Raw genomic sequence first — 27,883 nt, 5'->3', positions numbered from 1 at the left:
GGTTGGGGTGCCCTCTCTACTCCCGCCCCCCGTATTTATCACTCCTTCTGAGACACATCATGAATCCCACCCTGACAGCGTATGCCCTGGTATCTCTCTACTTGCACCCACCTCTTTTTTCCTTACCCCAACATTGTTCTGTGTCAACTCTTGCATTTTTAAAGTTAATAATAGACACGCATGCAGATTTGAGAGCAGATCACAAAGGTTCGTGCTAGCTCCTGCATTAGAATGCAGATTCCTAAAGCCTTTTGGCATCCTCTAGTCTCCATTTCTCAGTCTCCCTGTGCCTGGTAAACACTCATCCCTGTTTTTCCTTCTCATCTCTGTCTCTCCCTCCCTCTGTCTGATGTGTCTTCTCCATGAGCCCAGGGGCCACGATACATTTCTGATGAGAACTAATTCACTTGCTCTTCATGGAAAACAGACCTGGGGGTTTCTTTGCCATGACTTAAAGTCGCTTTGTGTCCCAGCTCAGCTGAGGAGGTGTGTCGGGGCAAGGTCCAGAGGAGACAGGGGCCCTGAGCTCAGCGGCTGTTGCCTCCCCAAGACCTGCTTCAACAGCAAGAGAGTGCCTTGGCCATGTGTTTGGTTTCCTTCCCTGGTGTTGTGGAGTTGGCATTTTATACAAGGAGGACACAGGTGGGTCCCCGGGGTCCCCGGATCTTTGTAGGTGGGAATCCACCCTTAGAAGATGACAGCGTCCCTCTGTGCCCTGAGCTCCAACTCCTCATTTGAGCACAATAGGTTTTAAGCCCAGCTGTCTTTTTCAGCCCGTCTGAATCTGAAACACAAAGGCCATGAATCAAATTGATACGTGGTGTTTCATGGCATGTGGGTATCGGCAGTGGTGGTGTGTGGAGGCTTCCTCTCCAGGGACCCCAGTGCCCCTGTGGTGGCCTCCCCCAGTGCCTCCTGTTACCTCTAGGACCTGAAGCTGCTGTAATGGAGGCTCCTGGCAGAACGTGCCAAACTCTCTGAATGTGCCAAGAAGGTGGCTCCCCAGGGGCATGAGGAATCCATTTCCCGCTTACCTATTAGTGCTGGCGAGAGCCAGGCTGTGATACAGAGAAGTAGGGCGGCTCCTCAGAGCCGTGCCTGCTGCAAACAGTAGCAATCCTGCTCCAGGATTTTAGGGGGAAAGACAGATATGCACAGAGCAGTCAGGCAGAGCTCACAGCTGTGAAGTGCAGTGTTTCTATGTTGAAGGCTCTATTGGCAACTCAGCAGCGGGCAGCAAGCAGCTGTTCTCCAAACGCACCCAGGGAAGGAGGTGGGGAGTACTCTCAGGGCTCCTCGCGCAGGATCTGGGATACATCAGAGGAAGGATTTTCTCTGGCAGTGGGGTTGGTTTGCCAAGGGAGAGAGAGCATGGGGAACGCCTTACCAGGAAGCATTTAAAAATTGTACCAGTTCTCTTGACGTGGACGGTCAAAGAGGGTCCCTGCCTCAAGGCAGGAGAACGACAGAACAAGCATCGTCAAATCTGTTCTCCAAGCAGGAAGATCTGGGGTCCTGCTGGACAGCCAGGGCACTAGGGGCCCTAAGTCTGCTGCTGGCCCTGGTGGTGGGCTGTCTGCAGAACCTTCTTGTCCTGGGGCTTGGGGTCACAGTCAGCACCAAGAGGGACTCTGTGGGGAGTGATTCCCAGCCCTCTCCCTCCAGAGGCCACAGTCATAGCTGTCAGACAGCAAACCCACCACAGCCTTCTGGAAAGGTGTCCACACCTCAGGAGCCACAGGCCACCCACGTGGTCCCGCACCACAGGACATACGAGCCAGCCCAGGGTGCCCTCAGCAGCAATTTGCCCAGGGCCCTCCAGTGAGCCGATCTTGAGCTTTGCACCCGGAAACCGGGCTGAGGCCTCCTGGGTAATGGCTGCTTGGGCCAGCCAGAGGGTTTGTACAGGGAGGTCACCCAGTATCTCCCAAGTGGCCAGCAAGAGTCTCCCTGCTCTCTCTCCCTCTCCCACCTCTCTCACTCTCAGCCTCTTACCTGTTTCGTTTCTTCCTTTCTTCTGAGGCCCACCGTCAAGCCCCCAGGTTCCCTCCTTTTTTGGGTGATGCAGGTCTGACTGCTCTTCCTTCCTGGCTCCAATATGTCAAAACTTCGTGGCATTAAAGAAACACGGGGAAAACCATCTGGGAAGTAGGTCATGTAAAAAAAACAACAACCTGCCTATAATTAAACCAGCTCCTTGCAGGGGGCTGTCTCCGGAAGAGCCGAAATCCAGCAATCCAGCATCAGCTTCCTCCCCCTACCTCCCCACATCTTCCTTCCTTACAAAGAAAGTCTCAAGATGCAACACTAGGCACACAATTTTCCAACAAAACCCCATCAGGCAAATAATGAAAACATCACGATGTTAGTACTTTGACTGCCTCTTGACTGCACTATTGAGAAAGGAAGATGGGAGGTGCGGTGGTGCTGACTGTGGAAGCAAGAGCTGGAGGCGTTGGCTGTACTTTTCATGAAGCAGACCTCCTCAGCTCGTTTGGCCTTGCAGTTTTGTTTTCTGGATTTTAACATGTGATTGGTGGTGTCCTCTGGGTTAGAGTTTTGGATGATCCATGATGGTCTCCTCCTCTTCCTTGTGGTCTCCTCAACCCCATGCTGTTTTTCTTCCTGGCCACTGGGTTAGCAAATAACACCTGAACCATCCCAATCTTTAGGTCCAGAATACTTTTATTTCACTCATGACAAAAATTAGTCCTTGCAAGCTCCTGACAACTCTCAGGAGCTTCTGTCTCTCATAAAACTTGCTGACAGCAGGCAGACAGTTCACGGGAGGAAGATTTACTAACAATGTGCTGGAGGTTTTTCCAATCCATGAAGTGACTGTTTTCAAAGGAGGACGGGCCGGGGGCAGTTATTTCTAGATACAACAAAGTGGTAAAGCTTAACTTTCATTCTCAGAAAAGTCATTATGAAACCAAGTGATTAAGACTTGGGAGTTAGTGTGTGGTGTGGTAACTGTCTTGCTGATGTAAAGGGCAAGACTTGTCAGTCACTTCCAATCTCTTTCCCTGCCAATATAGTGGCCCAGATGGATGACAAGAATGCCCCACCCATGACTCACCTTGGCCTCATCAAAGATTGTGATTATTTTTTTTAATTAAAGATTGCAATTCTAACCACATAGCAAGGTTCTAAACAATGTACTGGTTATCCGGGAAGCAACTAGTTGTTAAGGAGAAGTTGAGGGCTCAGGGACACCTTGCCAATTTGCAAACAATCTCAGGTCTATCTTTTCAACCCAAGAAGGCACAAATTTTGTCCCCTTTTTGGTTCCAGCGGAGAGATTCTCTTTTCTAGAATGCCCTTCCACACACACCAGTGTTGCTTTCCATATTTGCTCCAACCTTGATTGCCAGTGGAGTTCTCCAGGTGGACCCAAACCACCAGCCCTCTGAATGGAAGTCACGTGTGCTCACCGACACCCCTGTCCTGAGTGAGCTCCCCAGCAGGGGCCTCCCTGGACTGTAATGGCATCTTTGTTCCGAGTTTGGCGTGAGCTGAGCCAAGGCCTCAAATACTGTGCATTGACTTGACTGCAGAATCAATAGCAACTTCCTTATGGCCATTTTGTTTGGAGATAAACATCTAAAGTTTGATGCATTGGGTCTGGTTTTGTGGAAAGAGCGCAGACTTTGGAATGCGAATGACCTGGGTCTGCAATTTCAGCCAGGCTGCATGCTGACCGTGCGGCCTTGGACAAGTGACAATCCCAGTGTCCCGGCCTCTTTGTCTGAGTTATGGGGCAGCTGTTGGGGGGTGGGGAATGGGAGGAGGGCTCAGGAGCAAACAGAGGGGAAACACCAGGCAGGCAGTTCGCTCCTTGTCAAGTGTTAGCTCCTTTCTTTTCTTTGAAGGGTGTGCCTGTGTGTGCATGCTTGTGTGTATATGTACATGAGTGTGTGTGTATGTTTGTGTATTTAGGCTGGGCAGTCAGACAGCTGGAAGCTAGGGTTGCCAGGTAAAAATACAGGGCACCTGGTTAAATTCTAACTTCAGATAAACAATGAATAATTGGTAGTATGAGTGTGTCCCAAATATTGCATGATACGTACTTATACTAAAAAAAGCCAAACACATTATTTATTGTTTACCTGAAAGTTAAAATTTAACTAGTCATCCAGTAATTTATGGAGAAGGAAATGGCAACCGACTCCAGTATCCTTGCCTGGAGAATCCCACGGACAGAGGAGCCTGTTGAGCTATTGTCCGTAGGATTGCAAGAGTCGACCGGACTTAGGGATTAATCTCCCCCCCAACCGCCCCAGTAATTTAACTTGCTAAATCTGCAGCCCTAGCTGGGACAAGGTTTTTCACTCCGGCTGTAAAATGTGACTGACAGAAGCAGGCATGCAGGGGAGGCTCTGGTGGCCTTGGGGGTGGGGGCTGAGTGAGGAAGGGCACCAGGCTGCTTTGCCCAGCTCACCTAGCCCAGATTCCTCGAGTCTCTGTTTGGGCCTGGTGACTTCTTTTTATTTTTTTGTTTTGGGGGGTCCTTCAATTGCCTCAGGCGGAACTCTGAGCGATAGACAGTCTTGGCTGGGAGCAAGGGCAACAATCAAAGTTTCAGCCCAGTGGGGTTGCCCACCCCCCAACTCGGGGCTGACCCTGAGTTTATGCTGACTGTCCACTGAACAGTGGACATTACACTGAACAGTGTCCACTTGGACTGCTCACCAGGCCCCATCTACCTGCTGACCCAGATGCGGGGCAGTGTTCTCTGGAAGCTTACTCATTTGTCTCGTGGGTGACATCTGACCTACCTGAAACAGGACCCAACAGAACTCAGAGCAGCTGCCAGACAGTGTGCCTGCCCCCCAACTCCCCACAACCGAGTCCTCAGCAAAACCCTTCCACCTTCTCAGCCCCAAGACGCCCCCGCCCTCGCAGCTCTGTTCCAGGCCCTCCGGTCTCCACCTTCACTAAACCACTGCCTGCTTGTCTGTGCCTGCGCTGGCAAATGACACCCCGATTCCAATTCTCCCAGCCAACTCAGTGGGCGCCGTCACCCTGGCAGATTCTGGTGTTGGCAGCAGGGGGCACATAAGGTGCAAAGGGGAACTAATGGGAAATAAAATAGCTTCCCTCCCCCAAAGACCCCTCCCAGCTCTGCCAGCCAACAGAGTGAATTGTTTTCAATCCAATCTCGTTTTTATTGAAGTTTCCTCCAGGGTTAGCTCAGGAGACTTCTCCCCCAGCCTTTTCCATGTGGCCTTATTTACCAGAATCCCCTCGACATGGCATTTAAGCGTCTCCATTAACATTTTGTGCATCTTGCTCATGGCAGGCATGGGCCCTCCGAGACCTCCAGGGCGGTGGGCACGGCGGCAGCCCGCAGAAACGCCGGGCTTATTTTAATTGGTTCAAAACTGTGGCTGGCGACCACAGAGGGGTCCCTTTCCTTGAGTAATGACCTGGAATTTGATCATGCAGCTTTTATTAGCTTGTAACACAGAAAGTGGAACCGTGTATAAGATCAGAGCCAGAGCCGGGGGCACGTCTGCCCACCGTGGCACACTCAAAGCCCGGTCCACACTGGAGGACCCGGACAAGTGTGCCTGTGCAGTCCAGTGGATAAAGGATGGCAGTTCTCAGGGTAAATTGCCCTGGATGGATTTCTGCCTGTGGAGCAGACCTGCCAGAAAGCTCCCAGGACTCGGCCCCTCATAATAGAACAGCCACCCTGCTGACCCCTCTTGTGTGGCTCTGGGTTCCTTGTCTGCGTGAAGATCTTTGCTTGCCAGGGAGCGAAGAAGCCCTCTGAGCAGTCGGGGTCTTGTGGTGCTCGTCCCACTGTGGGGAAACTCAGCTCAGAGGACAGTCGCTGAGTCCCCCAGGCTCTGTGTCCTCCCCTTGCATTTTAGCGGGGAGAAAAATGTGAGAACCCGAGTTCTTGGAAACACAGATGGTCTAGTCTCCAGAACATCTGGAGACTGATCGTCCCCACACCCAGGACCCTCGTTTGGAATGCAACAGTTTCTGCTTAGGCTGGTGGTTTCTAAAGAAAATCTCAGTGGACAGTAGAAGAGACAGTTCTGGACTAATTTATTGTCCTTTAAGTGGAGGGAGAGTGGAAAGGGCAGATCTGACTCTTCTGAAGCCACTGTCACATATGTCATTCATCTGTTCATCCACCCGGGCCACGGATTTCCGCTGAGCCACTGAGGGTGTAAAACACTCTGCTACTGCTGAGGGACTGTACACGTGTCATCCGGGTCTCTCTCTTCCTCAAGGGGCTTCTAATCTAACCATGCTTATCTCAGAAAATTTTTGGAGACTTAACGACAATTAAGGTAAAATATAATAAATATCTATGTTTCTCTACTGCAATTAACAATGATTAACAGTTATAGCGCGTTGTTTAAAAAAAAAAAAGCTTTAGAGATGGAGGACAAGTCCCCTCTGCACCCCCAGCCTCAACCCCCCCACCCAACACCCAGAGGCAGCTCTGAGCATCAACTTGGTGTCCATCATTTTGTCCCTCGAAAACACACGATCCAGCAATCCCACTGCTGGGCATACACACTGAGGAAACCAGAAGGGAAAGAGACACGTGTACCCCAATGTTCATCGCAGCACTGTTTATAATAGCCAGGACATGGAAGCAACCTAGATGCCCATCAGCAGATGAAAGGATAAGAAAGCTGTGGTACATATACACAATGGAGTATTACTCAGCCATTAAAAAGAATACATCAGTTCTAATGAGATGGATGAAACTGGAACCTATTATACAGAGTGAAGTAAGCCAGAAAGAAAAACACCAATACAGTATACTAACACATATATATGGAATTTAGAAAGATGGTAACAATAACCCTGTGTACGAGACAGCAAAAGAGACACTGATGTATAGATCAGTCTTATGGACTCTGTGGGAGAGGGAGAGGGTGGGGAGATTTGGGAGAATAGCATTGAAACATGTGTAATATCATGTATGAAACGAGTCGCCAGTCCAGGTTCGATGCACGATACTGGATGCTTGGGCCTGGTGCACTGGGACGACCCAGAGGGAGGGTATGGGGAGGGAAGAGGGAGGAGGGTTCAGGATGGGAAACACAGGTATACCTGTGGCGGATTCATTTCGATATTTGGCAAAACTAATACAATATTGTAAAGTTTAAAAATAAAATAAAATTTAAAAAAATTAAAAAATTAAAAAAAAAGAAAAGAAAACACACTTGTACACATATAACCATGAACAACAAACAGACCATAGTTCTCCCACTTCTTAAAGTGCACATACGTGACCTCTTTCTGCAACTTGCTTCTTTTGGCTTTGTGTTTTTGCAGCTCCTTTGTGCATTTCTGATCCGTTCCTTTTGTCTATTGTGGAGAAATCTGTCTTAGGAATCTACGGCTTTGTCTTCACCTACTCTGTCCTTGACGAACACTCTGGTTGTCCAGAACCAACAGCAATGGTATTGCTGTTGCGACAGATTTCTCTGGGCTCATCTCCTCTGGCCCTGGAGATGATACCTGGTTGTGAGTGGCTGGTCTTAGAATGTTCCAGATCCTGCCCACAGCTCTCCAACTGTCTGGACCCGCCCATGCTCCACCAGCTGTCTCGTCTATCCTCACTGAGATTGCCAAGCGTGTCTACTTTTGTCCACATGAGAGCTGAGAAGTGGCAGCTTGCTTTACTCTAAATCCCCTGATTCTTGCACACCTTTCCTCTGTCTGAGACTTCCTTGGTGGCTCAGACAGTAAAACGTCTGCCTACAATGTGGGAAACCCGGGTTCAAACCCTGGGTTGGAAAGATCTCCTGGAGAAGGAAATGGAAACCCACTCCAGTATTCTTGCCTGGAAAATCCCATGGATGGAGGAGCCTAGTAGGCTACAGTCCATGGGGTTGCAAAGAGTTGGACACGACTGAGCGACTTCACGACTGAGCGACTTCACTTTTCCTCTGTTTACCAGCAGGCCTGGGACTCTGCCTACTCCTGGGGAACTGTGGGTTAATCCATCCTCTACTCTCCCACTTGGGAAAGCAGTCTGTTCCCCGGAAAGATTTAGGGCAAGACCTGAAATGGTTCTACTTGTTTTTAAAAAATTAAGAAAACCATTCGCAAATGTCTCGACTCCCTGTTAGGCCCCCAGGGCCTGCACCCCACCTCAGGAGTGATCACGACCTCTGAGCTCCCTGGCCAAAATGCCAAGCAGCCTGTGTAGGGCCCTGACTCCTCCCTGCCCTCTAAGTTGTCTGTTTGCTGAGCCCTCAGGCCCTGCCAGTCTGGACCACAGACCCTGGGACCCTCAAAGCAATCCCAGGAGAGGGATAGAGATGCAGGGAAGGGTGAACAGAGGTCTGGAGATGTTTGCCTTTGGCCGCAGGGTGGCTTCCAGAGGAGGGGGGAGAATTGGCAGGGGTGTCCCCTGGTCTAGGGGGCGTGTGGTGGTCTCAAGCCTCCCGCTGTTCTCTGGGAGAGATGCTGAAGCCACAGGGGCCCCCAGGGATCACCGATGGAAGCAGTCTCTGGGCAAGTGAAGCAAATAGCCGATCTCAGGCCTGGCCTTGGCACTTTCTCTGCAGGAAGAGACTGGATGCCATGCCCTCCTTCTCTGCCCTGAAGGTGCCACTGGACCTTTTCCATTTTTCCATCAGCCCCTCCCCCTGCCCCCACTTATCTACCTGCCTGGGGCTTTCTGCCCCTTCCACCCCCAGACAGCCCAGCTCTGGCCTGAGTCCCTGGGGCTCCGTCCTGGGGATTTGGGTGATCTGGGGTGGGAAGCGGTGAGGTAAACAGGAGCAGGGTGGAGTGGCTAAAGAACAAGTGGGTAACGCATGGACCCCAAGGCACTGGACCCACTAACGCTTCGTCCTGGCTTTCGTGCTTGGAAGGCACACAGGGGCCCCTGTCCCCTCTCTGGCACTTTCCTAAACTAGCCCCTGTGGTGTGGCTCCGCCTGTCCCACCTCCTTTGATGATCCTGCTTGGAGCAGGCGGAGTCAGGGCTGTGCAAGAGGGCAGTTATTAAGGAGTCCACATAGCAGGTGGGGAAACCAAGCCTTCCAGAGGCCACTGTAGCAAGAGTGAGGACAGTGTGGCCATCACAAGCCAGGCACCATGTTCCCTGGGCCTCCAATCTGCACCTTGGCAGGGGCGAGGGGGTGTTTGAGGGTTCTGTGCCTCAGTTTCCCTCTAGAATCTCTGGAGGGGTTCATGCATTACAGCAGGAAGAAGGCTCCGAGAGTATGATCAGAGGCACTGCCCTCCCTAGGCCTCTGTACTGAACTCCTGTCCCCTCTTCCCTTCCTGGGTAGGTGGGAGTGGCCACTGAGCTCTCCCCCAGTCCTCTCCTGTGTTTGCCCGAGAATAACCTGGCAGCGGCAGCAACACAGTTTATTAAGCCAACATAATCTTTTAAGTACGTGAGCCCCAGAGAACCCTGAGGTCCGCATATGCTTGGAGGAGCTTCCAGGTCCGAGACTTGCAGGCTGCTTGAGACTGAGGGGTCAGGGGTGTCCCCATCCCAGGAAAGGTCCTGCCACCCTCTGTGTCCTTGCCCGGCCTTGAGTCGGGACACAACTTGCTGCCCCTCGTTCTCTGTATTAGTCTTTTAAAAAATCTGCTCTCTTCTTGGTCTCCTTCCTTGCTTCCTTTCCCACCCCGCTTCTTTGTCCCTTGGAACTTTTCCTGGTGTGCCTAATTCCTGGGGGCTGCAGCGGCCTCGGGGACTCAGCCCCACCTCGCTGCACACACTCAACCCTGAGAATTGATTCCAAAAGCGATTAGTTACAGTACAGTAGCGCTGCTAACTGTGGCATTTTGCTTTGCAGTTATTGATACATCATCAGAATTGAGAAGCCATCGGCAGGCAGGGGAAGAGGGGGCAGCTGAGTGGGGGCACAGGGGAGGGGGCCTGGAGACGACTGTCCTGCAAATGCAGGGAGCCTGGCTCTGATGGCAGGGGTGGGTTTTTAGGCCTTGATAGAAGCAGGGGCTGGGGCGTCACATTGGAGACTCTGGAGGGCCAGGTCATTCCCAGCTCGTTCTCAAACAGACGACTAGGTCCTCGCTGCCTCCTCCTCCCTCCTGCTTTAGTACCATTGCTGGGGCACAGCTCCTTCCCTGGGAGTGGGGACTGCGTGCTGGGCGGAGCAGGGGGTGGGACAGTGGCATTTCTGGTGCTGTTAGTGGATAGGGTTGATCTCTTGGAGTGCATGCAAGCTAGATGCTCTGAATCAGACAGAGTTCTCCAGAGAAATGGAATCAATACTATCTATCTATGCATCTGTGTAGGTATCTGCCTACACATGCGTGTGTGTATCTATCTACAGCTAGGCGAAGATACATCCTGTAGCTATAGAAGGAGGGTAGATCTCATGTAGAGATAGAAAGAAAAGAAGAGAGATGGAAGAAAGGAAGGAAGGAAAGAAAGGAAGGAGGGAAGGAAGAAAGGAGATTTGTTTTAAGGCATTGGCTTCCACGGCTGGTTGTGATGAGAGAGTTTCAGTGTGTACATTAACTGCAAGGTCAGCCCCAGGCAGAGTCCCCGGTCAGCCCCACCCCCCTGGAATCTAAGCTGGTGCTGGGGAACCACAGTGGTAATGGGGTGATGCTGATGATTTACCCCCTAACCTGACTCTGTTGACCTGAGTGAAGAGTTGGGGCCTGAGTTGGGAATGGGTGACACAGACCCTCCCAGCATCAGTCTGGCCACGGCCAGCTGGACCCCTTGGCCTGCTGGCCCATCCCCTGGCATCCCAGGGACCGGTCCAAGTCTCACTGCAGGGGAGCAGAGCTGGGAGCGGCTGCCGTTGTGAAGGGGTAAGCGGGGACGCCTCATTATAACTCCCCCCAGCCTAATGTTTTCCAGTCGCAGTGTTCAAAGGATGCGGTTCCCATGACACTCTGTCCTGTGATATTTTTAATCAAGAGCGCGGGAGAGCGTTTGTCTGATGCACTTCAGATATTCAGAGATGGAAATGGTTTTGTTCTCATGTTTTCTCTTTTCAACCCAGCACTAAGTCAGAGCTGCCTGAGGAAGACTCCGCACACGTTTCCCTCGAGCTGGTCTGCAGGCCCCTCTGGCTGGGACCCTGTCCTGGGAGCTGCCCGTCTGCAAACAGGTGCGTGCCCCCTTTCAGCACAAATTCTGCTCCACTGACCTGGTCCTCAGACCCAGGGCATCTCAGAGGCCCAGGGGTGGGGCTGGGGCGGGGGGATGGGGCACAGCCGTGTCGCAATGTGGCCTGGAGGGGTATCGGTCGGGGAGCCATGGTCAGCAGAGAGGAGGGTCCACACCTGTCCCCACCACTTGGCTCCTGGGCCCCTCTGTGTTTTTCACCTGGCTTCACCCCACCCTCTCACTGAAATGCAAATCAGCGCATGTATGATAATTAATAGACTGATCAGCCAGCAAGGGAGGTAAGTAGATAAATAATTTTAATGATCCTTGGGTTGCCCATAAATTCCCTCACTGCCTTTTTCATTAAACTCTCTGTTTACAGGCGTCATTCATACTGCTTGTCATTTTTGCCGACCCCTCCCTACTTCCCCAGCGGCTCCCACCAGGTCTGACCCGGGGTGGATGTGTGGGTGACGGCAGGTCCTGCCTCGGCAGGGCCTGGTCTGGCTCAGGTGGCAGCAGGGAGCGGGGCTGGGCGGCCACAGGCAGGCCGTGCTCAGCACCCCGACGCGGCCGCAGCCTATATTTAGGCAGCTCAGGAACCTTCATTATGCTTGGCACCTGTGCTGTGGGTCTGAGCTCACTGTCCTCCCCAGGGACGGCTTCGGCCTATTAATAGCCTTGGCTGAGGTTTCCTCATTGCTCCGAAGGGCCAGGAGAGAAAGTGGGTTAATAAATATAAAAGAAAACTCTCTCAAGAGGGCCTGGGGCCAAACTGTCTCCCAGACTCTCCGGGAGCCTGGCTGCCGAACCCGGATAGGGCGTGAGGTTCCCTTCACCCTGGTCTCCTCCACCGCAGAGGCCCAGGGCCTAGGCTGGCGGGTCTGGGGACCAATGTGGAGAAGCGCTCCCAGGTTTCCATGGAGCTGGAACAGAGGAGGCCTTGGTGGGCAAGGCCACCACCCTGTGGGGCACAAGAGGGACTTGGGTGTGGCCTCTGTGCCCCTGGGAGGAGGCAAAGGGAGAGGACATCCTGGGCTTTCCTGCCTCCCCTTCTCCCCAGCATTTTGCTCCTGACCTTCTATGCCTACTCATCTGTGCATAGAAGAGAGACCCTCAGGATGGTCACTGGGCAAGATGCCTCCCTCTTGACCTTGTCTTCCACTCCTGGGGGCCAAAGCAAGAACAGTTCAGACTGAGTTAGAAACAGCTGTAGAGAGAGAAAGGATGCCTGGGGAACAGAGTGGGGAGGACCCAGGGAAGCTCTCCAAGGACAGACGTCCCCGGGGTCTGCTCTCAGCTGAAATTCAAGAGCATCAGGGGCGTGCTGGCCTCAGCATTCTGGACTGGGGATTATCAGCTAACACTGCTGAGGGCCTGGGGCTGGGGACGGGTTAGTCCCTGCCTTGTTTATTCTCAATATGGTGCCGTGGGAGACGTTCTTAGAATTTGTCCTCCTTCAGGTCAGGGCGCAGGGTTCAGGGAGGTCAACGCCACCAGCTTCTTTATGGCACAGCCTAGACTCACAGCTGGGTGTGTGGCCACAATGGCCCGCTGCCTTGGGAAGCTTTGGGCCCTGTTGTTCAACTCCTTCTGGGTTTCACCAGTCGGTAAGGAAGCCATCCCATGGGTGTTGCTGCTTCTGTGCAGCGGAAGCGCCCAGCCCGATGCTGGCATCTACAGCAGGCCTCCTGATGATGCTGGCCCTTCTCCTTGGAGGGCGGTGTTCGCCCAAGGCAAAGAGGAAATTTGGACTGAGCAAGTGGAAAGCCTTTTGAAGTTTCACTCAGTGGAATTAAAGCCTGAAAAACGGCCCAGAGGAGGCTCCCTGCCCTTTCAGGAGTTTGTCTAGCTCAGAGCTGTGCCACCTCTGGTGCTGTTTGCCCAGCCCACACAGCCCAAGTGGGAGGGAGGTGGGCCAGGAAGAAGCAGAAAGAGCTGACAGGCATCTTTTCCAAATGCTTCCTCCCTCTGGCAGTTCAGGGGCCTTCTGGAGGAGTGGCCACCCAGCCTGTTTCAATTATGTTCTGTCCAGAACTGGCAGACAAGGGCACGGGCCTTCCAGTAGTACAGAAAGCTCATCTTTCTATAACCAGAGAACATCCCTCTCAGAGTTGCTCTGCATCTCCTTGGCTTTTCTGATCACTTCACGGCATTTTTTATAGTCTCTCATCTGTTTCTGTTTGGGGGTCACCAAGAAGGAAAAAGTGAACTTTCACTTTTCACTTTCATGCGTTGGAGAAGGAAATGGCAACCCACTCCAGTGTTCTTGCCTAGAGAATCCCAGGGATGGGGGAGCCTGGTGGGCTGCCATCTATGGGGTCACACAGAGTCAGACACGACTGAAGCGACTTAACAGCAGCAGCAGCAAGAAGGAAAAAAATAATAAATCAGAGACAGAGCAAACTGCTGGTCCCCCATGATGGACATCACAGCACGGGTGGGCCAGGCCTCCTTGTCACCATCCCCAGCTCTGCAGCCCACAATGCCTAGTTAAGGGACATCGAGGATAGGGCCTCTCCACCTCTCCTGAGAGGCCAGTTCAGAACATCGCGCGGATAAGTCTCGTGACTCTGCAGTGGTGACATTTGCTACCATGGTTGAGCCTCACCCAGCCCCATCAGAACTGTCCCCCCCTTCCCCATTGTGCATGAGGACCTTGCGGGGCTAGGAAGTGAAGGGCTGCCACAGGGACTCGTGTCTTCTGGGTCTTCTGATCCCTTGATCAACATGTGCCAGGTGGAAGTGGTTTGTCCATGAACTGTCTTGGAAGGCAAACATGCCCGCCTGGCTGTGGGCATCTTGGCCACAAACTGGCCTCCTCCAGCAGGGGGTTGTACAGGACAGAGTGGAGTCCCAGGGGTAGGAGCCCCAGGGTATAAGGAGCTGAGTGAGGACATTGTTACTGGAGTTTGCTGTGTCCTTGGTTTGGAGTCAACTCTGAAGGCCTTTTATGAGGTTGAGGGGTGACATTGGGGGGGGGTGTGTGTGTGTGGTAGAGACACTCCATGCTGGCGAGGATTTTTTTTCTCAAAATTCTATTCCTAATCCTGGAATATGAAGGAAGTAGAAATAGGGCATTGCTGTGGTCCAGCTGCTGTGAAAGAATGTCATGCACGTTGTATCTTGACACCCATAGAGCATCATAGAATGTCTGAGCAGTGTGGGGGAGAGCTGGGGAGCTTCTTGTCCGTCTCCCTCCTTTTATGACCAAGAGGGAGACCGGTCTCTGAAAGGCCGCTGACTTACACCAGGACCCTCAGCCACGTGCAGAGACAGCTCTCTTGTTTCCCGCCCAGGACCTTTGAGGGATGGCATCACTGTTGCACTGAGTAAAAGTACTGCCTTCAGTGACTAGCAGTCCTGTCCCGCTGGTCCTCCCACTACGACCGGAAGGGCGGAGGTGTGAAGTAATTTCACAGAGGTCTGTGTGCTCCTGGAGATGAGTGGTCTGAGTGTGCTTTGTCTGCCTTGTTTTCGGGAACTCGTGTATGGATGTGAGAGTTGGACCGTAAAGAAAGTTGAACACCAAAGAATTGATGCTTTTGAACTCTGGTGTTGGAGAAGACTCTTGAGAGTCCCTTGGACTGCAAGGAGATCCAACCAGTCCATCCTAAAGGAAATCAGTCCTGAATATTCATTGGAAGGATTGATGCTGAAGCTGAAACTCCAATACTTTGGCCACCTGATCCAAAGAACTGACTCATTGGGAAAGATCCTGATGCTGGGAAAGACTGAAGGCAGAAGAAGAAGGGGACGACAGAGGGTGAGATGGTTGGATGTCATCACCAACTCAATGGACATGAGTTTGAGTAAACTTCAGGAGTTGGTAATGGACAGGGAAGCCTGGCATGCTGCAGTCCATGAGGTCGCAAAGAGTTGGACACGACTGAGCGACTGAACTGAGCCCCTGGGCCATGGAGCAGTGGGCCTGATAGAGGGGAGTGAGGAGGGGGGCAGGTTTGACGCTGGTCAAAAACCAAACACTGGAACAGCGCCTCCTGCCCTGATGGTGCCTCAGGCCCCCAGGGTGGGGAGAGAGTGGCCATGTTGGGCTGACACCTGGTCACCAAGCCAGGGAGCTTCTTCAGTGTCTGAGGGATGAGTGTGGGATCCGTCAAGAGAAGCGGTATGAGGCAGGAGCCAAATGAGAATGAGGGATATGGTTCTCCCACAGACATGAGTGGGTGTGAGTACATCTCACTCTGAGGAGACGACTCTGGCTTTCAGGGTGACCTTGTGGCTGCAGCCCACGAGCCACCAACACCCTGGAAGATGCTCAAAGTCAGAGCCAAGAGTGCGTGCCCGCTGCTTGTCTCCCAGAAGCCCTTTCACCTTCCTCCCCTGGGGCTGGCAGGGTCTAAAGACCTTCAACGGGATCCCTTTTTTTACACCTCCCTTTTCAAATTAAAACCATCTCTTAGTACCTTTTCATTATTACATAAGTGACAGATGATCGTTGTAGAAAATGCAGGCAGGAAAAATGAAAGACGAGCACACACCCATAATCTGACTATCAGAAGCAACTGCTGTCAACACCTCAGTGTCTTGTCATCTTCCAGAGTTTTCTACATGTATGAGTTTGCCAGTATATTTCACCCATAGGCGTTGCTTTGTAACTTGGGGTTTTGCTGTTGCTTAACAGTATTTTCAGGAACTTATTTCTAGGCAGATATTTACCTTGTTTTTAATGATTGAATATTACTTCACTGCATAGAAGTACCATAATTTCCTTAGCCAATCCCCTCTGGTAGGTTTGCATGTGTGCATGCTAAGTTGCTTCAGTCATGTCTGATAGACCCTATGGACTGCAGCCCACCAGGCTTCTCTGTCCGTGATTCTCCAGGCAAGAATACTGGAGTGGATTGCCATGCCCTCCTCCAGGGGATCTTCCCAAGCCAGGGATCAAACCTGCATTTCGTACGTTTCCTGCTTTGGCAGGCAGGTTCTTTACCACTAGCGTCACATGGGAAGCCCCTCAGATAGATTTATAAAGACTAAAACAGGCACTAACCACTGATCCTATGTCCAAAACACTGCACCACATTTTAAGAAAGCAGAAGATTAATTTTCCAAACAAGAATTAGGAGATGATCGTTCACATTATCAAGACCTCTGCAAATATACCCTCCAAAGACCATCTTTGAGAAATGGACTTCCCTAGGGTCACTGAAGTTACAACATATCAACTCCCAATTCACACCTGCCTGCACAGAGGGTGATGGGTCTGGATCCCCGTCCATGTCCCTTCCTTCATGGATGTCCTTCCCAGGTCCACAGAATGTGTGTGCAGGCGTGTCCACACACTAGCAGTGCACATGAATGCATACACATGACACACGCATTTACTCATGTACACATACACGTGTGCCCTCACACACATGTACACTCACGCACATGGACCCACGCACATACACACGGCATCTGGCAGCTTTATCCCATTGTCAGCTGAAAGGCGATGTTAATTTAGTTCATTTTTAATCACATCTATTTATCAGGTGGTCTGTGCCCAGCAACCATTACTAGGAATAAACTATCATTTCGCTCTAAAAGATAAAGGAAAGTGGATATTGATGAGGTGAGTCTCGTCAGTGCTCCCAGCCCATGTGACTTATTATTTAATGAGACAGATAAGCCTCCGAAGAGAAACTGTTTAGGGACTTTTAATAAAACCAGGTTTGAAAACCCCAAATCCCCAGCCTGCGGGCTAGTGTCCACAGGCTTAGCAGGGGGCGGGGGCGGGTCCCGTGGTGGTGTCACCATCCGTGAAGTGATGCTATAAGCTGCCCTAAGAACATCTTTGCCCTGACAAGTCTAGCTCTAGTTACTCACCCTCCACCCAGGCCCACAGCTTGCTCCAGACCATTCAGAGGAGGGCAAGGCCAGGCCGTGCAAGAATGGTGCCCACAGGGGGCAGCTGTGTGTTTATTCATATACCAAATGAACCATCAGTAAACAGATTTCTGGGACATTTGTATTCAATTTCAGAATATATATATATATATATAATATATGAATTGTTGTTGTTTAGTCACTGAGTCATATCTGACTCTTTTATGACCTCATGGACTGTAGCCCGCCAGGCTCCTCTGTCCATGGGATTTCCCAGGCAAAAATACTGGAGTAGGTAGCCATTTCCTTCTCCAGGGGATCTTCCCAACCCCAGGATTGAAACCCACAGATTCTTACCACTGAGTTACCTGGGAGGCCCCAAATATATGGATATGAACGTATTCTATATATGCATTTCTAAGGAGTATATTGGATTAAAATTCACATAACATGAAATTAACCACCTTAGAAAGTGAGCAATCTCTATACCTCAGTTTCTTGGACGTATTCTATATATGCATTTCTAAAGAGTATATTGGATTGAAATTCACATAACATAAAATTAACCATCTTAGAAAGTGAACAATCTATACCTCAGTTTCTTGTCTTTAAAATGGGTTGATAACATCTTTCCTGAAGGACTGTTGACAGGATTAAAGTGGTGTTTACTGTATATGATGGAACCAGGACGGTGCTTAGTGCATGGTGAGAGTTCAGTGGGTATGCAAATATTTTTAAATTTTATTTTTTAATTGCTGTAAAATACACAGGGCCAGATGTACCATTTTAAGCACTTTTATGTGAGCAGTTCAGTGGCATTAAGCACATTCTCATTCTTGTGCGACCATCATCACCATCCACCTCCAGAACTTTCTCATCTCTCACAACTGAAACGCCGTTCCTGTTAAACACTAACTTGGATTCCCCTGACCCTGGTGCCCGCCATTTTTGCCTCTATCAATTTGATTGTTCTAGGGACCTCACATATGTGGAGTCATACCTTATCTGACCTTTTGTGTCTGGCTTCCTTCACTGAGCATAATGTGCTCAAGGTTCAACCATGTTGTAGCATTGCCAGAATTTCCTTCCTTTGTAAGACTAGGATTCCACTGTGTTTATCCACATCGTATTTATCCATTCATCCATCTTTGGACACTGGCGTTCCCACCTTTTGGCCGTTGTGACCCCTGCTGCTCTGTGCATTTCTATTCCTCTGTCTTGGGGTGAGAGAAACTAAATTGACTTGGAAACTCACTTTCCAATGAAGCTCTCCTCTCCCCACCCTTCCCACACATAAAGACAAACACACACATACACACCTATGAAATCAATCTGCAGAAGACAGGCCTTTAGAAGGTGGGCTGAAGCCTTCCTGGGGAACACATGTTTGGGCATCTTTGAGGCTTTAGGTCTTGAAAAAAATGTACCCAAAGGAGACAGTTCCCCACGCCACCCCCACACCACTGCTGCTTTGTATGAGCCTTACGCAAAGGCTCAGGGGTCATGTCACCCCGAGATATTGTCTTCTGTTAACTGCTTGCTCAGATAGGTACCAAGTCCAGGTACAGCCCAGATGGATGACTTGAGGGCCAGAGGGACCAGAGTGATGGGAAAGCTTAGAGCACATCCATGGGTCCTGACATAAGGGGAACTGGATCCTGGGGCTGGGACCCAGAGCCCTCCGGTGGGGTTCTCCCAGGTCCACCCTGGAGGAAGAGTGTCTTCCAACTGGAATCCACTGGTTGGGGCATGTGTTCAGACCGCTGATTGGCAGGGGCTGGGAAGGGGTGGTCTGGCGACCACAGGATTGCAGGAGCTGATGGTAAGCAAGAAAGGCACCTGTTCCCCTAAAGTAACTGCAGGAAGTAGCTTCATCCCAAACACATCTGAGTCTTCACTTTAGGATTTTGTCTATAAATGTAGCCACATAAGTTGCAACCTTCTGAAATGCCAGTTCTTTCTCTCCTAAGGCCCATTCATCTTCTCTGGAAACAAAAAACAATGTCACTTCCCCCTCAAATCACCAGGGTCTCTGGCTTTGAGTCATAGGAGGCTCCTGGTATTTCCCTCAAACCCTAAAAACATTGGTTTGGGGACTAAAACACCTTGAGAGGTCAATCACCACAGGCAAAAGAATAATAATAATGTAACAACAATAACGATACATGCTTTATCCGAAGTGCTTTTTCTTCACCGATCCAGGCAGAGTTCCCACTGTCCTGCTTTCTCATCCATAAATGACTCTGTGTGGTATATTTTTCTGCATCTATGTCTTCTCTACATGTGGATTCTCCCCTCCCTCCGGATTTTTGCCCAAAGTAATATGTTAATGGAAAAATCCAGACGAACGCTTTTGCCAATCCAATATCAATGTAATTAATTTCACTTTAATTAAGGAATGAAAAACATTTTCATTGAAAATCAGCTGCAGTTTAGCAGGATCATATCTCCCACTTTTGAGTGATGTCACCCATTTTTCTTTCTGACTTCCCATGTCCACTAGATTCTTGGTCCTCCCAGAGCAGTACTGAGCTGACGGGACCCGTATCAGTCAGCTGGGGCTGCCATAACCAAGAACCACAGACTGGGTGGCTTAAAAAACAGACGTCTATTTCCTCATAGATACGGAGGCTGGATGTCTGAGGGCTTGTAGATGGCCATCTTATCTCTGTTTTCACACGGTCACCTCTCTGTGCATGCGTGCTAAGTCACTTTAGTTGTGTCTGACTCTGTGTGACCCCATGGACTGTAGCCCGCCAGGCTCCTCTGTCCATGGGATTCTCCAGGCAAGAATAATGGAGTGGATTGCCATGACCTTCCTCCAGGGCATCTTCCTGACCCAGGGATCAAACCCGCGTCTCTTACACCTCCTGCACTGGCAGGCAGGTTCTGTACCAGTAGTGCCACCTGGGAAGCCCCCTCTGTCCATGTCTATGTCCTAATGTCTTATAAAGACACCAGTCATATTGAATTGTTGCTGTTATTCAGTCGCTCAGTCATGTCCGACTCTTTGTGACCCCATGGGCTGCAGCACACCAGGCTTCGTTTGCTCAAACTGATGTCCACTGAGTCGATGATGCCCTCCAATAATCTCATCCTCCATGATCCCCTGCTCCTCCTGCCCTCAATCTTTCCCAGCATCACCATTTTTTTTACAATGAGTTGGCTCTTCGCATCAGGTGGCCAAAGTCATTGAGGCCTAATTTAATGATGTCATTTAAATTAATCACTTCTCTAAAGACCCTCTCTCCAAATACAGTTGAATTTTGAAGAGCTGGGGGTTAGAGCTTCAGCATATGGATTTGGGGAACATAATTCATTCCATAGGAGAGCTTGACCTGACCAGCATCACACCCGGGTGAGCCATCGCTCTGTCCCACTGAGTCTGCCTTAGATAGTAGCTCCTGAGTGAGACATCCTGCTCTCTTCGGCATCTCGGCATAGCAGCCATCTGGACCCTGCACCTGGCCTCCTGTTTATTGACTCATTTCCCATGTCCACCCAGTCTCCCCAAGTCCAGCTGCATCTGCTGCTGGGAGCACCTCAACAATGCTGACTCCAAACAGCACTGTCTGGTTACAGAAGTCGCCCTCCCGTCTGTGAGCCTGGCCATCTGCACGTGCCAGTGCTCAAATGCCGGCACCCCTCCACGGATCGATCCACACCCCCAGCACAGGCTGTTTATTCATGTCTCTGCTGCCAGCGGGGTCATACCACGTGGCATCAGATGGTGTGATAGCACAGCCCCCACGGAAGACCTCCACCCTCTTTCACTCCAACCGCCCCCATCCTCACACACATACTCACGGCGTGTAAGTGTGGGGCAGAGGCAAGAAAAGGTGGGTCTCCAGACCTCCCCAGCTTGCCCTACATGTGCCACCGTCATCGGGGACTGACTCGGGGATGACAGAATCTTCTCAACACTGTCTGTCAAATGGAACGCTGGCCTGCCCTCTGTACCTTTGCCTGGAATGCCCTTCTCTTCCTAAAAGGCTCCCTGCCCCCTGATATTGTACCCAAACATCACTTCTTCCATGAAGCCATCCTGGCCTCCCCCCTCCCTTCTCCCTGCTGTACAGGCACCATTGTAGCTCCATACTCACTAATCATGGAGCAACGCCGTGGCTCCTGACCTGTCTTCTTCACCTGGGTGGGAGCAACTAGACACAGATTTTGTTTAGGCTCATCTTTGTCGCCTTTCCCCACACTCTCGGTGCCCAGCACACTTTTGGTGCTGGGGAGAGGCAGACACTGTTCCTTTTCTCCACAGTGTACTGACAAAGCAGCTAATCCCTAGGATCTTCTTTCTGCTCCTAGAAGACATTTTCCATGTTCCCAGACCGTCTTAGCCAGCCCACTTCTCCCTCCTACTGTCGGTTTGCTCCACTGCTGCTGACTCAAGTGACCTGACCCAGATGCATCTTATATCTGCTGGTGGCGAGCTCTCCACCAAGGGCAGCTGCCAGAATGGGACGCTAACACCCATTACACCTTCCTGGACATGTGCTTTGTTTTGTAATTTGCATGCTTATTGGCTTGTGTTTTTTTTCCCCCCTCTGTATGACTATTGGATGTAGTAGGACAAATGGGCTTTTCTATTCGGCTGTCCAGAGCAGTTCAGAAGAGTGGGTGGAAGGAAGTGTCCCGGGCACATGAGTCACCACGGTCGGCTTCTGTAGTCCCTGATTCCAAAGGCATGGCTTTTTGAAGGCTGCCCCAGGTGGGCTGGAATCTACACGTGGGTCAGTGCGGCCAGCCCTGTCTGCTGTAACTAAAACATGACTCAGACCTAATCCTCCATCCTGGAAAGGACATGGTCCATTGTGTCGTGTGGCCATCCGGCTCTGTGACCAGCACCATGCTGATGACAGCTCCTCCAGACTTCCATGTGTTTGTCCCACATCAATCACTGTTTCTCTGGGAGGCCAGAGCCCAACCTGCTCCCAAGAACCCCCTGGGGTTGCTGGAGATGATTAGAGAGGATCTCAGTGATGCCAACTGAGCTATGAGGGAAGCTAAAATACACTTGCTCCTTGGAAGAAAAGCTGTGACCAACCTAGACAGTATATTAAAAAGCAGAGACATTACTTTGCCAACAAAGGTCCATCTAGTCAAAGCTATGGTTTTCCAGTAGTCATGTATGGATGTGAGAGTTGGACTGTAAAGAAAGTCATGTATGGATGAGAGAGTCGGACTATAAAGAAAGTCGAGCACTGAAGAATTGATGCTTTTGAACTGTGGTATTGGAGAAGACACTTGAGAGTCCCTTGGACTGCAAGGAGATCCTATCAGTCAATCCTAAAAGAAATCAGTCTTGAATATTCATTGGAAGGACTGATGCTGAAGCTGAAACTCCAATAATTTGGCCACCTGATGCAAAGAACTGACTCATTAGAAAAGACCCTGATGCTGGGAAAGATTGAAGGCAGGAGGAGAAGGGGATGAGAGAGGATGAGATGGTTGGATGGCATCACCAACTCGATGGACATGAGTTTGAGTACGCTCTCGGAGTTGGTGATAGACAGGGAGGCCTGGTGTGCTGCAGTCCGTAGGGTCACAGAGTCAGGCATGACTGAGCAACTGAACTGAACTGAGCAGTGATGCCAGTGGGACAACTCCAGGAGGTCACATGGCCCCAGAGAGGTGGATTCCACATCTTCTTTGCTTCAGAGGGGTCAATGCCTGGATGGTGAAGGGCACCTCGCCACAGATGAGCAGGCAATGGGAGGCTGAATCCCACGGCAGCCATGGAAGGTGCAGCCACTGAATCCCTGAGAGAGAGTCCAGGATGTCAGAGGTCTGCTGAGAGGCATTCTCATTCAGCTCTGGTGTGACTCTAGTCCCCCAGCTCAGGCAGCCTCAGACCCAAGCCCGGCTGGGGGAAAAGGGAACTCTGTACAGCCCCAGAGGAGAGGGCAGTAGACCTTGGAGGGCACTTTGGGAAAATGAACAAACACGGCGACACTGGCCAAGAGCTGGTGGGAGAAGAGGAAGATGGGGGAGAGCAGGAGGAGGACCATGGCAAAGCGGCTGCAGAAGAAGCATGTGGTTCAGTCTGGGCATGGAGTCTTCCATCAGGCCCTGTCACAGGAGCCCAGCTCCCTGGGGACGGGGCTGACAGAGGACCACTCTTGTCCAGGTCAGGGGAGTGTGCCCTTTCTTCAGTGTATTCCTTTTCTTGACATTCTCATTATACGAATCACTTTTGGGTATATATCTAATATAAAGTCTGCCATAAAGTAATGAAACATGGCATGACTCTGGCAAATGATGTGATTATTACATAATGAAACTAAGTACCCTAAACCAAGAAAATCAAAATCAGATTGTATGTGTGTGTGTGTGTGTGGTGACGTTGGTGCCTTTTGAGGGGGGTAAATTTTTTTAATTTTTTTGCTGATGGTAGGTCATTTTTTAGAAAGTTCTTTTGTACTTTCTCTTTGAGTCTGCGCACGAGGGAGCCCCATAAATTCTGAGCTGTGGAATCTGGCCATGTCAGCAGTCTTCAAAATGAATTGATATTAAATGCAACAAAAGTCCCTCTAATTCACCTCGTTTCTGTCTCTGCCCTCTTCCAACCCCTTGTCCCTCAACACTCCCGATCCCCCAGCCCCTCATAAGCTCCAACTGAGAAGTGGAAGGATAGAAAAGGCCATCAATACTGGGAATGACACTGGCTTATCTATTATGTAAAACCTCAATAATTAGGTATTATTTACAAATAGCTGCACTTTCTCATTGTTCTGCCACAGACAGACGGATACCCCCAAACTTACCCGCAGATCCCACACTTCTCAGCACTCTCATAAAGCACTGTCGCCCAGCCACACATAGACACACTGGTCATTCTCACACTTCCTCCATCACTCTTGGCTGGGGTGGGCAGAGGTGCCTGACCACTCCTGAGCCAAGCCCTGGGCAGCTGCTTGGCCCACCTCTCCCCTGTGGGATGGAGATAGCATGGTGGTGCCACGGGGAAGGCTGGGCAGTGGGAGCAGGGCAGGAAACCAAGGGAAAACTCAGCGAAGAACAAATAACACAAAACACACACCAACAACTTCTGATCCTTCACTCAGCACTGTACCTTAGTTGGGTTTCAGTTTGAAGTCGGGCAATTCTTATCCCAGATTGCTTACAGAAGCCCCTCCTGCTTCCCCAAGCTGGAAGTCACTTGCTGGAAAATAACTGGCTCCCACTCAGAATGTACAAAGAGGCCAAGGCAGCTGCCATCCCTCCCTCCCTCACCCCACCAGGTTGTGCATTAATTTTTCCCTCCTGCCTTCCCCCACAAAACAAATCTCGATTTAAGAAATCAGACCTGGAAGCTGTATGTTGTCCTTAACATGCTCCAATTGCCAGGATCTGGAAAATCTGCTGTGGGCAGGCAGGATTGCCTCCAAATACATTTCTAGTGCGGTGGATTTAGTGAGCACACACGCAGCAGAATTTATCTGCATACTGCACGTCTCCCGGGCCCCAGCCACTGGTGCCAGATTAAACCATAGCCTCAGAGAAGATCCTTAAGTCTGAGCATGTCCTGTGGTGGTCATTCCTTCTTATGTGGAGCCTCTGACATGGACCAAGTGAGGTTGGAATGGTGCACTGGGCTCTGAGCAAAGCTCACAGACATCATTATCTGGTAGAAACTCAGGCTGTTTGAACTGGGCATTGATCTCTTCCTTAGCAAATCTTAGCCTTATCCACCCACAGGGAGGAATCTCTTCCTCCTGATGGACAAAACTTTAGAAAGTTATTCAAATGGAGGGTTGTTGGGGAAATGAATTAAAACAAGTGACAAGCAATCGGTTTTCAGATTTGATGAAGGCAGATCAGTAGTGACATGAGCCTTTATAAGCACTGTCTGCTGTTTCCAGGTGATAAATGAGTGCCATGTGCTTCTAAGCATGGGACAGAGATGAACGGAGGATGTTACCAGCCCCCAGCCTGGAGCTCAGCAGGTGGCTGGCAGCCCCAGGTCCCTGTGGGCATCTGTCCGTGGTGCTGAACTCTTTCTCTCTCTCACACCCCATCTCTTTCCCTGTTTCTCTAGAAGTGAAGGCATCTACTGAATTCATTGTTCATTGTTCAGTCACTAAGTTATATCTGACTCTGTGACTCCATGGACTGTAGCCCACCAAGTTCCTCTGTCCATGGGGTTTTCCCAAGGAAGAATACTGGAGTGGGTTGCCATTTCCTTCTCCAGGGGACCTTCCTAGTTCAGGAATTGAACCTGCATCTCCTGCATTGGCAGACGGATTCTTTACCACTGAGTCACCAGGGAAACCCATCGACTGAATTAGAGTACAGCTATTTGATACCAGGATTTGATGATAGGTGTGCTTGTTCTAATCTGCTAGATGGCCCTCAAGTCCAAAATTCTTTCAAGGGGTTTCAAATGTGGGGAAATCTAAGAAAAAGCAATGACTTGTTGAAGAGGAATAAAAAAAAAAAACTAGCTCAATTGACTGTGATTTTCTAACTGTATGTTCAGTTCAGTTCAGTCACTCAGTCGTGTCCAACTCTTTGCGACCCTATGAACCGCAGCATGCCAGGCCTCCCTGTCCATCTCCAACTCCCAGAGTCCACTCAAACCCATGTCCATTGAGTCAGTGATGCCATCCAACCATCTCATCCTCTGTCGTCTGCTTCTCCTCCTGCCCTCAATCTTTCCCAGCATCAAGGTCTTCCAGTGAGTCAGCTCTTTGCATCAGGTGGCCAAAGTATTGGAGTTTCAGCTTCAACATCAGTCCTTCCAATGAACACCCAGGACTTACCTCCTTTAGGATGGACTGGTTGGATCTCTTTGCAGTCCAAGGGACTCTCAAGAGTCTTCTCCAACACCACGGTTCAAAAGCATCAATTCTTTGGTGCTCAGCTTTCTTTATAGTCCAACTCTCACATCCATACATGACCACTGGAAAAACTATAGCCTTGACTAGATGGACCTTTGTTGGCAAAGTAATGTCTCTGCTTTTTAGTATGCTATCTAGGTTGGTCATAACTTTCCTTCCAAGGAGTAAGCGTCTTTCAATTTCATGGCTGCAGTCACCATCTGCAGTGATTTCGAGCCCAGAAAAATAAAGTCAGCCACTGTTTCCACTGTTTCCCCATCTATTTGCCATGAAGTGATGGGACCGGATGCCATGATATTAGTTTTCTGAATGTTGAGCTTTAAACCAACTTTTTCACTCTCCTCTTTCACTTTCATCAAGAGGCTCTTTAGTTCTTCTTCACTTTCTGCCATAATGGTGGTGTCATCTGCATATCTGAGGTTATTGATATTTCTCCCAGCAATCTTGATTCCAGCTTGTGCTTCATCCAACCCAATGTTTCTCATGATGTACTCTGCATATAAGTTAAATAAGCAGGGTGACAATATACAGCCTTGACGTACTCTTTTTCCTATTTGGAACCAGTCTGTTGTTCCATGTCCAGTTCTAACTGTTGTTTCCTGGCCTGCATACAAGTTTCTCAAGAGGCAGGTCAGGTGGCCTGGTATTCCCATCTCTTTCAGAATTGTCCATAGTTTATTGTGATCCACACAGTCAAAGGCTTTGGCATAGTCAATAAAGCAGAAATAGATGTTTTTCTGGAACTCTCTTGCTTTTTTGATGATCCAGAGGATGTTGGCAATTTGATCTCTGGTTCCTCTGCCTTTTCTAAAACCAGCTTGAACATCTGGAAATTCACGGTTCACGTATTGCTGAAGCCTGGCTTGGAGAATTTTAAGCATTACTTTACTAGCGTGTGAGATGAGTGCAATTGTGTGGTAGTTTGAGCATTCTTTGGCATTGCCTTTCTTTGGGATTGGAATGAAAACAGACCTTTTCCAGTCCTGTGGCCCCTGCTGAGTTTTCCAAATTTGCTGGCATATTGAGTGCAGCACTTTCACAGCATCATCTTTCAGGATTTGAAATAGCTCAACTGGAATTCCATCAGCCACAGTTGGAGACACTAGTGTCCTGTAGTATAGATATTTACCTGTTCTGGTAGCTGAATGGATGACCATGTGTGAGACTGTGTCTTTGCTTTCCAAGTTCTACCCAAGTTCTAGCCAACCCCATGCCCACTAGGGACTCCCTCTCTCTCTGATTCGGTTCCCCATCTTTTATCAGTGCTGAGGCTGAAATTCTAACCAGGATGCATCCCTAACAGCCCTCTCTGTCTCATCTCATCCCTCTGGCTCATTTGAGAACCACACCATTGCTACAGGGTGGCCCTATTTCTTATTCGTCACCCGCTCCCCCCAAAGCAGCAGATAAGTGGAAGAAAGAGTGTCTTTATGTGAGCAGCAGGTAAGGGACTGAGACAGTTCCTGCTGACCCCTGTGTACCCTGGGGTAAGTCGCTGTGTCCCCAAATTCTCAGTTTCTTTATCTGTTGGGTGGAGATGGTAAGACCTGCCCTACCACCTTACAGGTTATTGGAAGGATTAAATGAGACAATACCTTTAAGTGGCTTTGGAAAACTGTGGAATGTAATGTAAATGTAAGGCATCAATAATGGCAGCATTGTAAAAAGGGAAGAGGCCACTGAGACCTCCAACTCTGATGTTCCAGTCAAGCAAGTGTTTCAGGGGCTTCATTTTGGTGGGGGGGGGGGCACGTGGGAGGGGAATCAAGGATGAGGGCAAATATAAAACCCCATCAAGCCAAAGCAAGCCTTTCAAGGAAGATTACCTTTTATACCAACTCCCAAAAGAAAGGCTAGATTCCAAAATGAAGTCTGTTTGCTTCTTACTTTCCTAATATAAAGGGAATGGGCGATTTCCCCTTCCCAAAGGCTGCTTCACATCGGTGGAATCAGAATACAATAGTCAGAGGTCTCCAGTGGCAGAACAGAGCAGAGGAAAGAAAGCAAAAGGCTCTGTTCTAAGCATTTGGCATGCTGCTGTTCTCTCATTATCCAGCAAGGGAAGCCCAACGCTACCCTCTGCAGCATTGGACACCTCTATGGCTAGTACA

The 27,883-nt window shown here is 50.1% G+C and overlaps 1 protein-coding gene across 12 annotated transcripts in view; it reads left to right on the top strand.

Moving 5' to 3' along the window:
* The window catches only part of RBFOX3 (RNA binding fox-1 homolog 3), a 440,759-nt gene that overhangs the window by 228,080 nt on the left and 184,796 nt on the right, over positions 1–27,883 (top strand). For all 12 annotated transcript variants that reach the window (XM_086356478.1, XM_086356477.1, XM_086356473.1 and 9 more), the window contains exon 3: positions 10,982–11,089. The gene's annotated coding sequence lies outside the window, so the exon portion shown is untranslated. The remainder of the gene's footprint in view (positions 1–10,981; positions 11,090–27,883) is intronic.

Source organism: Bos grunniens, chromosome 19 (assembly GCF_055505025.1).
Source record: "Bos grunniens cultivar Pamir isolate PY7600 chromosome 19, Bosgru_T2T1.0, whole genome shotgun sequence".
In the NCBI taxonomy this organism is placed as follows: domain Eukaryota; kingdom Metazoa; phylum Chordata; class Mammalia; order Artiodactyla; family Bovidae; genus Bos; species Bos grunniens.
The sequence above is the reverse complement of the archived record's forward strand: the minus strand, read 5'-3'. Positions and strand labels throughout refer to the sequence as shown.